Source organism: Cynocephalus volans, chromosome 3 (assembly GCF_027409185.1).
Source record: "Cynocephalus volans isolate mCynVol1 chromosome 3, mCynVol1.pri, whole genome shotgun sequence".
Lineage (NCBI taxonomy): Eukaryota > Metazoa > Chordata > Mammalia > Dermoptera > Cynocephalidae > Cynocephalus > Cynocephalus volans.
The window spans coordinates 144,861,505-144,880,229 of record NC_084462.1 but is presented as its reverse complement, the minus strand read 5'-3'; the positions used below and the strand labels follow the sequence as shown (position 1 = coordinate 144,880,229).

Sequence of the window (18,725 nt, the reverse complement as noted above, 5' to 3'; positions counted from 1 at the left end):
TTATTTTTTGTGCTGTTTGGTAGGTTGTGTGTGTGTGTGTGTGTGTGTGTGTGTGTGTGTGTGTGTGTGTGTGTGTGTGAAAAAGAGAGAGAGAGAGAGAGATAAGATATAATTTATTTCTCTTTTTCATTTGCATACTGTTCTACCAGTGAGTTTTATTCTTTCATGTGTTGTCATGATAGTACTTATTCTTTGCTTCCAGATGTAGAAATCCCTTAAATATTTCTTGTAGGACCAGTCTTTTGATGGTGAACTTCCACAGTTTTTGTCTGTCTGGGAAAGACACTATTTCTCCTTCATTTCTGAAGGATAGCTTAACTGGGATAGTATCCGTGGCAGGCAGTATTTTTCTTTGAGAACTTTGAACATGTCATCCTGTTCTCCTCTGGCCTGTGAATATTCTGCTGAGAAATCTATTGCTAGTCTGAAGGGAATTCCTGAGGGGGTGTCTTGATGCTTTTCTCTTACTGTTTTTAGAATTATGTTTTTCTCTTTGACTTTTGACAATTTGACTACAATGTGTCTTGGAGAGGACATTTTTTGGATTAAATCAGTTTGAGAATCTTTGATCCTCTTGAATATGGTCCAAATATCTCCTAATATTTGGGATATATTTGAGACGTTTTCAGCTATTATTTTGTTAAATAGGTGTTTTATGCCGTTTCCCTTTTCTTCCACTTCTGGAATACCCCTTCTTAATAAAATCTTTTATCAAATTGGATCTAGGAGGAAAGTATTTCAACAAAATAAAGGGCACATATGACAAACCCGTAGTTAACATCATCCTCACTGGGGAAAAGTTGTAAGATTGTCCTCTAAGAATAGGAACAAGACAAGGATGTCACTCTCAACACTTCTATTTTACATAGTACTGGAAATTCTAGCCAGAGCAATAAAGTAAGAGAAAGAAATAAAGGGCATCCAAGTTGGAAAATACAAAGTCAAATTGTCCCTGTTTACAGATGGCATGATCTTATATATAGAAAAACCTAAAGATTTTACCAAAAACTTCTTAGAACTGATAAATTCAACACAGTTGCAGGATACAAAATCAAAATGCAAACACCAGTAGTGTTGCTATACAACAACAATGAGCTAGGAGAAAAAGAAATCAAGAAAGCTACCCTATTTACAATACAAAAAATGAAATGCCTTGGAATAAATTTAACAAAAGATGTGAAAGATATCTACAGTGAAAATTACAAGACACTGATGAAAGAAATTAAAGAGGATACATACAAAAAGTGGAAATACATTCCATTTTCATGGATTGTAAAAATTAATATTGTCAAAGTGATTATACTACCCACAGCAATCTACAGATTCAATGCAATCTCTATCAAAATCCAAATGACATGCTTCACAGAAATAGAAAAAACAATCCTAAAACTCATATAGAACCACCAAAGATACCAATTAGCCAAAGCAATTCTGAGGAAAAAGAATAAAGCTAGAGGTATTATACTACCAGACTTCAAAATATACTACAAAGCTATAGTAACCAAAATAGCATGGTACTGGCATAAAAACAGACACATGGACCAAGGGAATAGAATCCAGAATCCAGAAATAAATCCACAAATATACAGACAACTGATCTTTGACAAAGATGCCAAGAACATACACCAGGGAAAGGACAGTATCTTCAATAAATGGTGGGGAGAACACTGGATATCCATATGCAGAAGAATGAAACTAGATATGTATTTCTCATCATTTACTAAAAATCTACTCAAAGTATATTAAAGACTTAAATGTAAGACCTGAAACTATAAAACTACTAGAAGAAAACACAGCAAGAACACTCAAGACACTTGTCTGTGCAAAAGTTTTATGAAGAAGACTTCCAAAGTGTAGGCAACAAAAGAAATAATAGGCAAATGGGATTACATCAAAAAAAGCTTCTGCATAGCAAAAGAAACAATCAACAGAGTGAAGAGGCAACCAGCAAAATGCAGGAAAATATTTGTAAAATATTCATCTCATAAGGAATCAATGCCAGAAGATTTGGAAACTTAAACAACTCATCCACAAAAAACAAATAATCCAATTTTTGAGCCAATGAACTGAATAGACATTTCTCAAAGGAAGACATGCAAATGGAAAACAGATACACGAAAAAATGCTCAGTATCACTAATCATCAGAAAAATGCAAATCAAAGCCACACTGAGATATTATTTCACCCCCGTCAGAATGGCTACTATCAAAAAAGATGAAAAAATAACACATGCTGGTGAGGATGTAGAGAAAGAGCAACAGTTATACACTGTTAGTGGGAATGTAAATTGGTACAGCCATTACGGAAAAATGTATGAAGTTTTTGCAAAAAACTAAAAATAGAACTACCATATGATCTACAATCCCAGTGCTGGGTATTTATCCAAAGGATAGGAAATTACCATACCAAAGAAATATTTGCACCCCCATGTTTATTGCAGCACTATTCACAATAGTCAAGATATGGAATCAATGTAGGTGTCCACTGACAGATGACCAGATAAAGAAAATTTGGTGTATATACACAATGAATTGTTCCCACTTGTTTTAGTCTGTTTTGTGTTGCCATAACAGAATACCTGAGACTGGGTGACTTATAAAGGAAAGAGGTTTATTTGGCTTACAATTCTGGGACAGCCAGCATCTGGCATGGGCCTCGGGCTGCTTCTATTCATGGCGGAAAGTGGCCGGCTGCCGGTGGGTACGAGCACATCACATGCCGAGAGGAAGCAAGAGAGAGAAGCAAGAGGTGCCAGCGTCCCATAAACAATAAGCTCTCACGGGAACTAATAGAATGAGAACTCACTCATTAATCCCCCTCCCCCAGGGAGAGCATTAATCCATTCATGAGGGATCCATCCCCCATAACTCAATCAGTTTCCAACACTGCAGCATTGGGGATCAAATTTCCACATGAGTTTTGGAGGGGACAACACATCCAAACTCCATCATTCCGCCCCTGGCCCCCCAAAACTCATGTCACTCTCACATACAAAATACAATCATTCTATCCCAACCGTCCCAAAAGTCTTAGCTTGCTCCAGCACCAAATTAAAAGTCCAAAGTCTCATCTGAGACCAAAAGCAAACGTCCTTCCAGCTGTGAACCTTGATTCCACGTCTGACTGCCTCTGAACACTGGTTTGGGGTTGTGTCCCCAAGTCCTTGGGCAGCTCTGCTCCTATGGCTTTCCTGATTTCAGGCCACACTTCACCTCTCCCAGGCTGGTATTCCACTCTGGTAGTTCCACAGGTCTGGGGTTTCCATAGTGGTCCTGCTCTCACGGCTCCACTAGGCATGGTGCTGTTGGGGTTTCTCTGCTGCAGCTCTGACCCCACATTTCTGCTCAGCATTGCTCTAGCGAAGGCTGTCTGTGGTGACTCCACCCCTGTGACCGATCCCTTCCTGGGCCCCCAGACTTTTCCATACATACTTTGGAATCTGGGTGGAGGTTCTCAAGCCTTCCCAGCTCTGGCATTCTGTGAGCCTGCAGACCTAACACCACATGGACGCCACCAAGACTTCTGGCTTGTATTTTCCAAAGCTGCAGGTCCAGCTGTACCTGGGGCAAATTTAGCCGCAGCTGGAGCAGCCAAAGCAGCTGGGGTGCTGGTGCTGGAAGCAGCTTCTCAAAGTGGCTGTGGGCAGCGAGCCCATGGAGGGTGCCTCAGGCCTGTTCCCCAAGACCGTATGTCTCCCAAGGCCTTTGGGTCTGAAATGGAAGGGTTGGCCTTAGAGACTTCTGCAATGCTGTCATGGCCTTTTGCCCCTTTTCATGATAATCCCTTTCTTTTGAGTTAATCTTCTTAATACCACTGAATTTTTCTTCTGAAAATGCTTTCTGCTTCTCCACCACATGGTCAGGCTGCAAATTTTCTAAATCTTTACACTCTGCTTCCCTTTTAAATTCTGGCTTTATGTCATGCCTTTGCCACCATAACTCAGCGTAGGCTGTTGCAAGTAGCCATGCAGCTTCCTTAATGTTTTGCTGCTTAGAAATTTCTTCCACCAAATACTCTGGTTCACAACTCCTAGGTTCCAACTTCCACAAAGTCCTAGGACATGGACCAAATACAGTCAAATTCTTGCCAGTTCACAACAAGGGTGATCTTTGCCCCATTTTCCAATAAATTCCTTCCTCTTTCTATCTGAGACCTCCATAGAATGGTCTTTACAGTCCATACTTCTATCAGCATTCTGTTCGCCACCACGTAACCAGTCTCTAAGACATTCTAAATTCATTAATCCCTCCTCCCCCAGGGAGAGCATTAATCCATTCATGAGGGATCCTCCCCCATGACTCAATCAGTTTCCAACACTGCTGCATTGGGGATCAAATTTCCACATGAGTTTTGGAGGGGACAACACATCCAAACTCCATCACCACTCATGTGTGGGAACTAAAAAAAAAAAAATTAAGTTGAACTTTTAGAAGTAGAATAGAGCTGTGATTACTACAGTCTGGGAAGGGGAGGTGGGGAATAGTGAGAGGTTGGTTAATGGGCACACAATTACAACTAACTAGATAGGAAAAATAAGTTCTAGTGGTGTACAGCAGTGCCAGGCATCTATAATTAACAATAATTTATTCATTGTTGTCAAATGGCTAGAAGAGAGGAGCTTAAATGTTCTCATTTACAAAAAAATGGTAAATATTTGAGATGATGAATTTGCTAACTATCCTGATTTGATAACTATGCATTGTATGCATATATTGAAATATAGCTCTGTATCCCATAAATACGTGCAATGCATTTCAATTAGAAAATATATTTTAAATATCATAAAAATATATATAGTTGATATTTTAATGGTAGGAATATTCATAAATTCAAATATTTTATTTAATATATTTTATATTGAAGCTTTATCAATCTTGTTTCTTCAGAAATATAACTTAATTTTGGTTAAGATGATAGAAGAAATGTTATTTTAAGACAGAGACTTCATGTTTTTCAACTCCTGGAAATCAGAAGACCACTGCTTAGCCAAGTCATAACTTCATATATACTTGTAAAATGATCAATTTAGAGTGCTGCACTTTTATTTTCTTTGTATTGGCATAAAACTTGTGCTCCTGGGAAATAATTGATCTTGAGGAAACAGTGGTATGATTCAGACAAAAAGGCAAGAACAGCATTAGAATAAAATTTGGTTTTTTCCCCCCAATCTAGTGTTACTGAAATCCTTAGTTGTTTAAAAATTGCCCATCATAGATGTTGTATACTGTAAAAAAAAAACAAAAAACAAAAAAACAAATTAAGTGAGAAAAGTAAGAGTATGCTCTTTTGCCCCTATTTTCTAGAATGCAGTCATTGTCAAACTTTTGAACCTTTATCAGTTAGATGTCATATTTGGTATAGTTTCAATTTCTATGTTTCATATTATGAGTCAGGTTGCCAATCTTGAAATTATAATTTTCCTATGGTTTATTCCAATAATTTTGCATTTTATTTTTATGTTGTACATGTAAATACCTATCTATTTGATCCATTTGTTTTTTATCCTAGTAAAATACACTAATTTACTCAAATGAAACATAAATGGTGGAGATAGCCTCATCTATTTCCTCATGGCCACCTATTGTCCAAACAACAATGTACGTGTCCATTTTTTTGCCACTAATTTAAGTAATGCTATTGTCATAAATTAAATTTCCACATAATTTTTTTTAATGAACTGTCTATTTATGCACCAAAGCCTTGTTGCTTCGAGAATTGATATATTAATTCTTTTCTCTTTAACCTTGTATTTTAGAATTTTTCTGGATATTCTTTATTATATTTTCTAAATGAATTACAGTGTTACCTCATCAATCTTCTCTAAACTTAAAAATATATGCTAGTTTTTTTAGGATAAATTTTATTGAAGTGTAATTTACATAAGGTAAAGTGCACCCATTTTACATGAACAGTTTAGTGAGTTTTGAAAAATATATATTACTGTACATTTCCATCACCCCACAAACTTCTTTCATGCTTTTTTGCAGCAACTCTCCCACCCTGGCCCCAAGCAACCACTAATCTGCTTTCTGTCACTATAAATTAGAATTTCACATAAATGGAATCATACCATATGCACACTTGTGTATAGTTTATTTTATTCAGCATGGTGATGCTTTGCTGTTTACCCATGTTGTAGGTATAGACTAGTTTTTTGTTGTTGTTGTTTTTGTTGTTTTTTATTGCTACCTAGTAGCATTCCATTGTACGGGAATAACACTTTTGTTCATCCACCCACCTGAGTAAATTCATGAAGTTGAAGGTCAGACACGCCTTTAGTGTGAGGTTCTATGTTTATCTGGCTAGAAAGTAGGCTGTGTTTATTGTTTGCTGTGCTCTTTTTTGTCTCCCTGTTTTCAGTGGGTTTTCTTAAAGACTCCTTAAGTAGGGTCTAAGGCTTGGAATCCTTTTAGCTGTAATTCCCTTTTATTATGTAGGAGCCCTATTGGTGTGAGGGGAGAAGCAGCATTGTATAGTCCTGTGATTAGGTCTTTCAGGGAGTCTGAATTAGGTATTACCCTTTCCTCACAGCAAAAGCAGAAAGGGCTGGAGTTGGGGATTTCCCTTCCCACAGGATAATTAGGCTTTGGTAAAACATTAGCTGGTTAGGCTCTGGTAAAACAGTTTCCTTTTCCAGCAGGCCTTGTTAAGGAGAACAGAAAGCTCTAGGCATATTTTAAACTGGCTACACTTTTCTTCCTCCTGCTTGGAAGCACGAGAGTTTCTGGAGGTAAAATTCACAAAACTGTGGGGACCCTCTTAAGACTGGGCTCCCCTGGAATTTTTAACTCTCCTGCGTGTCTACACTGATCCTCCAGCAATTCATTAATTACAGTTTAATGTGTTCCTACTGATGTGGCTCCAGTTGAGGGCTTTTGCTTCTGGGGTTCTGCCTCCTGCACACTGTGATTCGCTTATCTCGTCTGTCTCCTCAGTTTTCAGGGCAGCAGTTTGCCCATGACCTCAATTATCTGATGGATCTAAGAATTGTTGATCTTCAGCTCATTCAGCTTTGTGATGGGAGTGACAATTTCTGAGGTCTTTAATCGTAGCCTGGAAACAGGAAATCCTCTTGTTACCCATTTTTTGTTTAGTCACTTATCTCATTGAGTTACATGAGTTCTGTATATGTTCTAGATAAAAGTCATTTGTTGGATACATGGATTGCTATTAGTTTCTCTTTGAGTCTCCTTTTTCAATTGTCCACTGCTAGTGTGAGGGTACTTCAAAAAGTTCATGGAAAAATTTGTATTATCTTTCAATCCTATTATCCCATGCTTTTTGAAGTTCCCTTGCATACACAAAATAAGATGATCTTTTTATGGTATCCTGAAAACATGCTAAATTAAGAGATTAGTACTAGCAGCATTTATGTAGGTCTCTTAGGAATTTCTATATACACAATCATGTTGTTTGCAAATAAAGACTGTTTTACTTACTTTTTGCAATCTGTAGATCTTTTTTCTTTTTTTTGACGTCACATTATCTAGAACGTCATGTACAATGTTATATAGAAATGGTGAGTACATATGTGTTTGCCCCATTCCTAATCTATGCACACATGTCCTTTATTGGGTGGAGAGTACTCCCTTCTATGCATAGTTTTCTGAGAGTATGGGTTTCATCTTTCAAAAATACTATTTCTGCATCTAATGAGTTGATAATGCATTTCTTTTCCTATACTCTGTTGATATAGTCAATTATATCAATTGATTTTCTGAATGTTAAGCTAATCTTGCACAGTTGAAAGAAATCCAAATTAATCATAATGAATTATTTATTTTATGTAGTGCTGGATTCAGTTTGTCAATATTTTGTAAAGGATTTTTGCTTCTATGTTTATGAGCAGTATTTGTCTGTAACTTTTTTCATTTAATGTGTTTATATGGTTTTAATATCAGGATAATGCTAGCCTCAATAAACTTCTTGAAATCGTTTCTTGTACCTCCAAATACTAAATTTATGTAGGATTGGCATTATTTATTCTTAAACATTAGATAGAATTCACCAGTAAATCCATGTGGGCTCAGACTTTCCTCGTGGGATTTTAAAAATTATAAATTGAATTTATTTAATAGCTATGGGGTTATCAATATTTTCTATTTCTTCTGATGTCAATTTTAATAAGTTTTGTCTTTTGAGGATTTTGTCAATTTCATCTAAATTGACAATTTTATTGGCAAAATTTTAGCAAAATCTTTCTTATTATCTTTTTAATTTCTGTAGGATTTATAGCAATATCCATTCTTCATTCCTGATACTGCTGGTATTGGTCATTTGTATCTTTGTGCTCTCGCTCACACTCTCTCTCTCTCTCTCTCTCTCCCTTTTTTGCTCAGTCTACTTAGAGGTTTACTAATTTTATTAATCTTTTAAAAGACATGTTTTGGTTTTATTGATTCATTTTTGATCTCCTTCTACTCTATTAATTACATCTCTTCTCCTTATTTTGGGTTTAATTTTCTCTTATTTTTCAAGGTTTTTAAGGTGTAATTTTAGAACATCAACTAAGCTCTTTCTAATTTTCTAATATAAGCATTTTAGGTTACACATTTTCCTCTAAGCCCTGCTTTAGCTGTTTTTACAAATTTTGATTTGATTTATTTTAAATTACCTTATTATTTTATAGTTGATCTGTAGGCTATTTAGCTATTTGTTGTTTATTGTCCAAGTATAAGGGGATTTTTTAGAAATCTTTTGCTATTTATTTCTAGTTTAAATATTTTGTGATCAGAAAATATACTCTAGTATTTCAGTTCTTTGAAATTAGTGAGCCTTGTTTTGTATACCAGCAAATGCCCTATATTGCGAATTTTTTTGTTTGCACTGGAAAAGATTGTATATTCTGTAGGTGTTAGGTGCATTGCCTCACTCATGTCAGTTAGTTCAAGTTTGTTAGGATATTGTTTTGTGTCTGCTATACCCTCATTGATTTTCTGCCTACTTTTATTACTGAATGAGGAGTATCGAAATCTCCAATTGAATTGTGGGATTATCTCTCTCTTCCTTCAGTTCTGTCTGTTTTGTTTTTGTGTACTATGAGGCACCACTTGGACATTTTTACATATACATTGGGAAATTTGTGTCCTTGATAACTTGTCTCTTTATTATCATGAAATATCACCCATTTTCTCTTGTAATATACCATTTCCACAGTCCTCTTTGATATTAACATAGTGATGCTAATTTTCTTATGTGTTTACATTATATATCTTTTTCTATCATTTGCTTTTAAGCTGTATATTAATTTATGTTTTAAATTTGTTTTTTATAGCCTGCATATTTAGATATTGTTTATATCCTGTCTTGCAGTGTCTGTTTTTTAATTTGACTGTCAGAATATTTATTTTTAATGTGATTATTTATATGGCTGTATTTAAGTCTATTATCTTGATATTTGTTTTATATTTATTTCTTTTTTTTTTGCATCTTTTCCTGTCTTCTTTTGGATTAAGTTAGTATCTTTTAATATTTCACTTTTTCTCTTTTTAATTTATTAGCTATACCTTTTTGCATTAAATTTAGTGGTTTCTCTAGGGTTTACAATACCCATATTCAACTAATGGTATATTTTCAAAGAATAATATACCATTTCCCAAATAATGTAAGAAATTTAGAGCAGTATGCTTTCCTATACCCGTCCTATTCTTTGTGATAATTGTTTTTATACTTTTTATTTCTATTTATGGTTATATAGCCAAGTTACATTGATACTATTTTTGCTTCAAAGAGTCAATTATCTTTTAAAGAAAACTTGAAAGGAGAAAAATATTTTTTATGTTTATCCACACATTTACCATTTTCAGTATGTTTTATTTCTTTGTATGAATTCAAGTTTTCACTTGAAATCATTTTCCTTTTCTAGTTGCCTTTATAATTTTTCTCTTTTTCACTAGTTTGATAATTTGATAATGACACACCTTGCTGTGCTCTTTAAAATATACTTTTCTTGTTTGGAGTTCACTCACCTTCTTCGATACTTAAGATTTATCAAATTTGAAAAATATTAGTCATTTTTATCAAATATTTTTCTGCTTGATACTTTTTCCTTTTGGGACTCCAGTTAACCTTATATTAGATCATTAGGTCATTTTATTTGGTCCCACTGGTCACTGAATCACTGTTTATATTTTTCCCATTGTTTTACTCACTGTACTTTAAATCCTATACCAGTTATTCTAAAATGTCTAGAAGCAGAAGTCCCCCATCAGTATTTTATTTTTATAAATTTAAATTTTAAATTAGTGTCCTAAAATATGAGTGTTTGATTTTTAAATTGTATTACAAAGTAAAAATATGAAAGGAAGAAAAACATATCACCAAATAGAATTTCTTTGTTCAAAAATATTTTTCTATTGTGTGTGCATGGTAGTTTCTTTTCATTAATAATTATAAGTGAAAAATCAAAGATCATCAAATATCTGAATAAAATCAACAGAATAAAATAATTTGAAGTAACAGAACAAATGCCACTGAAAAAATTAAAGATAACTACAAGAAAGAAAAATAATTCTTATTAGTATGCTCACAGAGACTAGAAAAGGTACTGCATTCTTAAATTAAGAACACACTGATCCAAGAAAGAAGTTACTAGAAAACAAAACAAAAAAGTTTTAGAAAATAAAAAAATAGTTAAATAAAAATTTAAACAGATGAGATTAATAATTACAGCTTAACTGTTCTGCAGTTTATCTCAGTATGCCAATTAATGCCAACCACTTTGCAAATGTGGCAAAACTGTCACAACAGGAGGAAGATTAAATGATCAGTTCAGTTAAATGTAAATTTGTTATATTGATTATTGTGAAAATAACCACGAAACTCCCTTGGTTGTCCAAAATATCACTTTGCTAAAGAAAAACACACGGCAATGTGTTATAAATACCAGCTTTTCTCCCTAAATCCATGTGTATCCTATATTTCTTATCTGCATTCTTTGAGATATTTCTAATTCTGTTGTCCTAGCCAAAAAAGGGGACATTTTCCCAGATTTCATTTAGACCAGGAAAATATTAGAATCCATCCATTAGAGACAAAGGAAAAAAAGCTGCAATTTAACCTTGACTTGCTGCGCATTAAGTCAGTGAATTGAAATAATTTTTAATTGTGCTTTTAGGAGTAAGTTTTAGAAGTAAAACTGACTAGCATAATTGGAACTTTTGCTTATATATAATACAATTATAAAATTAGAGTCAGTTCTTTAAAGAATTATAAATAATTCTTAAAAGGCTGACAATAGAAGCAAGAGATGAATTTGATTGCTGAGACCAGCTTATTGAGTGTGGAAAGTTTGCTTTGCATAAAATTAAATTACATAAATAAAGCACTGATGAATGTTAAACACCAGCTCGATGTTTACACTAAATCAAATGAGTTGTGCTACTATAGACACAAGTTAATGAACTAGACTGGACTTTCTTTCTTTGCAGTCATTAGTATAAGAATGTCTGTCATATTAGTCTGACTGATAGAGTTTCTTCTCATGAATAAAAGTAATGAGCTTAAGTCATCAAAATGTCACAGATAATCATCATTATCATCTTGTCTTTTATATATCCAGGATACTTTGCAGTCAACATGTTTTTTTCTACAAATTACTACTCAAAATATTGTGGTGTAGTCCAATTTTAGTTATTGCTGTTTCCAACATACAAAGTTATTTTGCACAGGCTTATTTAGAAGACAGGAGTTTGAAAATCAGAAACAACATTTAAAATGGTGGCTTTTCTCAAACAACAAAAGAAAAAATAAATGGGATTATATCAAACTAAAAATCTTCTGCACAGCAAAGGAAATAGCGTGAAAAGACAACTTACCGATGGGAAAAAATATTTGCAAACTATACATCTGACAAGGGATTAACATCCAGAATATACAAGAAAGTCAAATAACTTCATTGTAAAAAACCAAATAATCCAATTAAAAAATAGGCAAAGGAGATGAATAGATATTTTTCAAAGGAAAACATACAAATGGCCATCAAGTACATGAAAAAATGCTCAGCATCACTATTCATTAGGGAAATACAAATCAAAACCACACGGAGATATTATCTCACTCCAGTTAGACTGGGTATTATGAAAAAGATAGAAAATAACAAATGCTGGTGAGGATGTGGAAAAAAAGGAACTCTTCTACACTGTTGGTGGGACTGTAAATTAGTACAACCATTATGGAAAACAGTATGGAGGTTTCTCAAACAACTACAGATAGATCTATCATATGATCCAGTAATCCCCCTACTACTAGGTATATACCCAAAGGAATGGAAATCATCATGTCAAGGGATGCCTGCACTCCCATGTTCATTGTGGCTATATTTACAATAGCCAAGATATGGAACCAACCTGAATATCCATTGATGGATGACTGGATAAGGAAAATGTGGTGTATGTACACATGGAATACTACTCAGCCATAAAAAGAATGCATTTTTGCCATTTACAGCAACATAGGTAAGCTTGGACAAAATTTTGTTAAGTGAAATAAGCCAGGCACAGAAAGAGAAATACCATATGTTCTCACTCATAATTGGGAGCTAAGAAAGCAAGCAAGGAAGCAAGCAAGAAAGACCACAATAAAAGGTTGGACTTTCAGAAGGAGAGAACTTATAGTTACTAAACGTAGGAAAAGGGGAGGGGGTGGGGAGGTAAGGAGTTATTGAGTGAGGGACACAAAGAATAATTATGATTTGTAATTATGAGCATGCTAATAATATTGATTTGATCATCACATACTATACAAAATGCTGATAGTCAACTCTCTGCCCCATAAATAATATAATCAATTATGTTTCAGTTTAAAACTGGTATGTTTTTAAATACCAGTTAAAAAATAGCATTGAAAAAATGGTCCAGAAACATCAGAATAAAAATTATGTAAAAGATAGAAAAAGAAAAAAAAGTGTTAGTTTTCTCAAGAGTTTTCTCACCACAATTATAAAAATAATATGGCTGAATACTAAAAATGTTATTTTCTGTGATCTTTTGGTACTTCAGTGCTTTCTGATCTACCTTTCACCTATCAGAGCAATTCTAGAAGAATCTGATGGCAGTCATTTACTCCTTTGTTTCTATTGATCCAATCACAGAGTTATTTTTGTTTTAAATTATTTTTACATAGTATTTCTAATTTGGTTTTATATCTAATCAATGAAATATCTGGCATCAATGGTCAGGTCTAATATATATTTGGGTAGGCACGAGAAGTTCCTATATTGTCCTTGAAACATGAACAAAGATATTTGGAATACCGTCAATTAAAAGAAATTTGCTTTTTTACTTTGATTTCATGAAGAAGGGGAATTAAAAGACATGGCCCATGGAGATAGAGGTTCTAAACCAGGTAGCTGCTGGGAGTAATGTCTTTGAGACACAGCCTAGGATTCTAGTTTGCCCCACAAGAGACCTGGATTCTGGCCAATGTCTCTCTTTCAATCCTTTGTACAAAATTGCATCTCTCTACCCTGAATTTTCACATACGTTCCTTGTCTTCAGTTTTTTCTCATCTCTTCTGCAGGTTATGTTAAATGAGATTTAATAAGTAAAGACTATCACAATGACAGCAAATTGTTGGTATTACTTTATCTCATCCTGAAACAAAAATCAGAAAGAATAAATACCCTCCTCTAATCTTTTCATTTCCTACATCATTGATGCCTCTAAGTCTCTGAAGTGCTGTGGACACTGCAATGATTCTCATCGTGTCCAGTCTTTTCCTCCTTGTCTCTGCTTGTCTCAATTCAGGTATATTTGCCTATGTTGAGTCCTCTCCAGGCACATAATACAATGCCCCTGTCACCATTGGAAAGAGTGAAAATTGAACTATCAACACAGATACTAATCATTCTCAGTTGCGTGAGCAAGGTGCTTTTACTATCTTGGGTGTTTCGTGGTTAGTACATGTTGTGCTGACCAATCACAACAGAGGGGCTGAAAGCAGCTAAGGAAACTCCATGTGGGAATAACTAACAAGAAGGCAAATTGAGAAGCATAAGGAGCTTAAATCCAAATCTGCAGTGAACTAGAGCATATGGTGGGAGAGCCTATAGAGACTGGAGGCAGTTAGGGAGGTAGGGGAAGATTTCTGCCTTTTAAATATGTGAACTGGCAGTACCGTGTCCTTTCAAATAACTCGTGTGCTTCTATGTAAAACACCAAACTAGGTGCCATAGAGGATAAGAAGAGAAAAGATATATGGAATCTTTATCTGTGAAGAGCATGTCATCTAGTTGAAACATTGAGGCATTTAGCCAAATAGTACAAAATAATATAAGAAAATGTCTACACAGTCAGTCTGGAAGCTGCAGCTGCAGAGGAGCCACTCCAAGAGAAGCTGCAAAAATGCTGTCCTTGTGCACTGCTGTCTCCATGGCTGTTGCTGGCAACTTCCCGCTGTCAAATAGTCAGGTCTCTAAATATGCTTTTGAATGATTCTTCACTACTGCAATGCCTCTGACACTTTCCTTCAGAAATGGCACTGTGGAGGTGTCCTCTTTTCTTAAAGAGGATCTTCTCAGAGCTTGTACCTCTGTTGATCTTAAAGAGACTGGGTGTGTCTTAAGTATTGGTGATGGTATTGCCCAAGTATATGTGCTGAAGAATATTCAAGCAGAAGAAATGATAGAATTTTCTTCAGGCTTAAAGGGTATGTTTCTGAACTTGGAACATTACAGTGTTGGTGTTGTCGTGTTCAGAAATGATAAACTAAAGCAGGAGATACTGTGAAGAGAACAGGAGCCACTGTGGATGCTCCAGCTGGTGAGCTGTTGGGTCACATGGTAAATACCACTGATTGTAAGGATCCAGTTTGTTCCAAGACCCATAGGTGAGCTGGTCTGAAAGCCACTGGAATCATTCCTCAAGTATCTTTGTGGAAACCAAGCAGAATGGCGTTAAAGCTGTGAATTGCTTGGTGTCAATGGGTTTTGGTCAGTGTGAACTGACTGTTGGTGACTGACAGACTGGTGAAACATCAATAACTATTGATACAATCATTAACCAGAAATATTTCAATAGTGGATCTATAGAAAAGAAGAAGCTGTATTGTATCTACGTTGCAGTGAGTCAAAAGATGGTGGCCAAATGGTGAAGAGAATTACAAATGCAGACGTCATGAAGTACATTATTGTGGTTTCAGCTACTGTTTCTGATGTTGCCCTGCTTCAGTACATGGCTGTTAACGTGGGGAAATATTTATTCTGGCTGTTACATGGGAGAATATTTAAAGATAACAGCTGTATTAGTCAGAGTGCTCCAGAAAGACAGAATCAATAGGATGTTATAAATATATAAGAGGGGATCTATTAGGGGAATTAGCTCACATGATTGCAAACTGAATGCTGGTAGCGTGGCTTAGTCCAAGTCGAAAGGCCTCGAAACCAGGAAGCTGATGGTGTCCTTGGTGTAAGTCCTGGAACCCAAAGCTGAAGAGTCTTAAGCTCTGATGTCCACGGACAGGAGAGAAGACCATATCACAGCTCCAGCAGACAGAGGGAGAGCTTCATCTTTTTTTCTGTCTTTTGTTCTCTCTGGGCCCCCAGTGGATTGGATGGTTCCAGCCCATATTGAGGGCTGGTCTTTCCACCCAGGCCACTCAGGTTCTCATGCTAATCTCTGCTGGAAACACCCTCACAGACTCACCTATAAAAATTTCTCAGCATTCTTTAATCTAACCAAGTTGACACTTAGAATTAACCTTTACAAGTCTACCCCTTGTCAACTTGGTGTCCATACTATCTTTAACCTTTGGATGGTACAGTAACATAATAACCTTCAGATGGTACAATAACATATTTTTGCCTAACATGATACAATGGTCCTGTGTACAACCGAAAACACATTAATCACTTTCCCAGAAGAGGAGATAACGTCCTTAGATGATATTTATCCTTCTCCCAATAGCCCATAAATTAAATGCAAACACTATGAGGTAAGATTTACAATATTTAAATGCTGGTGTAAAGTCAGTAAGTCTCATGTTACATGATAAAGAATAAGAGGAACAAAAACAAAGATAATTGCTTAATATGTGAACAGTATATATACATAGAGACATATTCTTAACACAACAGGGAGGACAATTACAATTCTTGTTTCTGCAACTGGTCACATGGTCGAAGCTGGTATTTGTAACAACCTTCTTCTGCTACCCATTCTGTATTCCCTTTACCTTCAGAGAGCGCCCCAGCTGGTTGTGGTTCTTTACCTGGCGGAGTCACCCAAACCTTCATCCCTGAAGAGTTTGGGCCATTCCCAGTCTTGCCTGGATTTGGTTGTTGTAATTTTCCATTGCCATTAATCACAGGGCATGGTAATACTAAGAGACACCCTAAGGGATCTCCTGTATTCCAGATAGAATCTTCCTTACTTCCATTGTGAAGCAGTAGTCCAACTTCCCCTGGGTTGTGAAGAGAATTACAAATGCTGATGTCATGAAGTACATTATTGTGGTTTCAGCTACTGCTTCTGATACTGCCCTCCTTCAGTACTTGGCTCCTTATTCTGGCTGTTATATGGGAGAATATTTAAAGATGAACACAAACATTACTTGGTCATCTATGATGCCTTATCCAAACAAGTTGCTGCTTGTCATCAGAGGTCTCTGCTGCTCTGCTGACTCCCTGGTTGTGAGACCTATCATGGTGATGTGGTCTATTTTCATTCCTTTCTGCTGGAGAGAACAGTCAAAATGAACAATTCTTTTAGTGGTGGCTCCTTGACTGCTTTATCAGTCACAGAAACATGAGCCGATGACGTGTCCACTTACATTCCAACAAATGTCATTTCCATCACAGATGGACAGATCTTCTTAGAAACAGAGTTGTTCTGTAAAGGTATCTGCCCTGCCCGTGCTGATCAGAAGGTAGACCAGCTGCTCATGCCATGCCCCAGTACTCCCCTGGTGGGTCAGCCTCCTCCCCGACCCCACTCCAAACATTTCCCATGGGGCAGGCTATGCACAAGTCCCCTGAGAAGACTCACTAAGCTGTGGTGGTTCCTTTCTCCCCTTAGCTGTGACTCCTTCCTCCTATGTGGGTCTATGGGAAGCTTGCTAAGTGTCTTTGCTAGCCTGGGAGATGGAATGGTGCACTCTGAAGCACCCTTACCCCCTGCAGACTCCAATAAGCTTCATGCAAAAGGCACCACTAGGCTTTACTGTTTCCTGGTATCTGCTCGTTGTGCCAGCAGCTGCTCCCTGCTTTGTACCACGTTAACCCTAGAAGCAGCCAGGCCTTGGAATGGTCAGAGTGGTTCCTCCTTCCTATCACCAATGCCTTTCACACCTTCACAAACTCTGTGGATCTCTCCTCTTTCCCCGAGCTCCTGTGATCTCAGGATGCGGGTTTATGTATTTTAATAATACAGTCCAAGTTGATCAGTTGTGAGAGAGAGAAATGCAGGGGATTGTCTGTTCCGCCATCTTGATGATGTCACTGTCCTAAATTCATATTTTTATGTGGCTAAATTATTAGTTGAGTCATCACAATCTATCCTATTTCAAACATAAATACACACACAAACACACACACAGTAATTTGCAAGCAAAAATATCAAGAACTAATGGTAATAAGCAATTTTCTGTCATTTAATTTGTTTAAATAGACATAACTAATACTTCCATAATCTGTGCATTTTTATATCTAGGGCTTTTAAAAAATTATACACAAAGTTGTATGTGTTTATTGCATACAATATGATGTCTTGAAGTATATATACATTGTGGAATAACTCAGTCTAGCTAATTAACATGTTCTTTACCTCACATAGTTATCATTTTTGTGATGACAGCATGTAACACTTTCAGTCTATGTGTGTCCTTACAGGTAAAGTGAGTCCCTCGTAGACAGCATGTAGTTGGATCCTTTTTTTAAAATCCCTTCAGTCACTCTATGTCTTTTGATTTAAGAATTTAATTCATTTACCCTCAAAGTAATTATTGATAGGTAAGGACTTATTACTGCCATTTTGTTAACTGGTTTCTACTTGTTTTGTAGATTTTTAAATTTCTTTCCTCTTCTCTTGCTGTCTTCCTTTATGGCTGTGATATTAATCCATATGCATATACATGTACACACACACACGCGCACACACACACACACACACACACACACACACACAAACACACACACACACACATATTATTCCCCCGATGGTTCTTGACTCATAACTCCCATAGTCCTTGTTCTAATCTTTTCCCCACCTTTCTGTCTTGAAGAAATTCTCTGACTTACCTTGTCTAATTGTAGGTCATAAGATCCCCATTTCAGAAGGGGTCCTGCACCATCCCTGGGAGGAAGGAATGCTGCAGAGAACCAAGAAGAATTTGAACAAACAGGCCTTGCTGGGTCTCCCCACCTAGTCTGTTATTATTAGATCATGCCCTTTTTGTCCAGTTGCATTTCTGTGATTGTACATACTTCAATCATGCCTATGTATTAAAGCTTCCATTATAAGCCCAAAGGACAGGTTTCAAAGAGCTTCCAGGATACACTTGAAGTTTCCTGGAGGGTGGTATACCCATGGAGGGCATGGAAACTTCATGCCCCTTGCTCCATATCTGGCCCTGTGCATTTCTTCATCTGTATACTTTGTAATATCTTCTATAATAAACCAGAAAATGTAAGTTAGTGTTTCCCTGAGTTCTGTGTTCCCCTCTCATAAATTAATTGAACACAAAGTAGAAATCATGGGAACCCCAATTTGTACCTGGTCAGTCAGAAGCAC

At 36.1% G+C, this 18,725-nt stretch overlaps 1 pseudogene; it reads left to right on the top strand.

Moving 5' to 3' along the window:
• The first annotated feature begins 14,447 nt into the window (after positions 1–14,447).
• LOC134372764 (ATP synthase subunit alpha, mitochondrial-like) lies at positions 14,448–17,358 on the top strand (annotated as a pseudogene).
• The last annotated feature ends 1,367 nt before the right edge of the window (positions 17,359–18,725 follow it).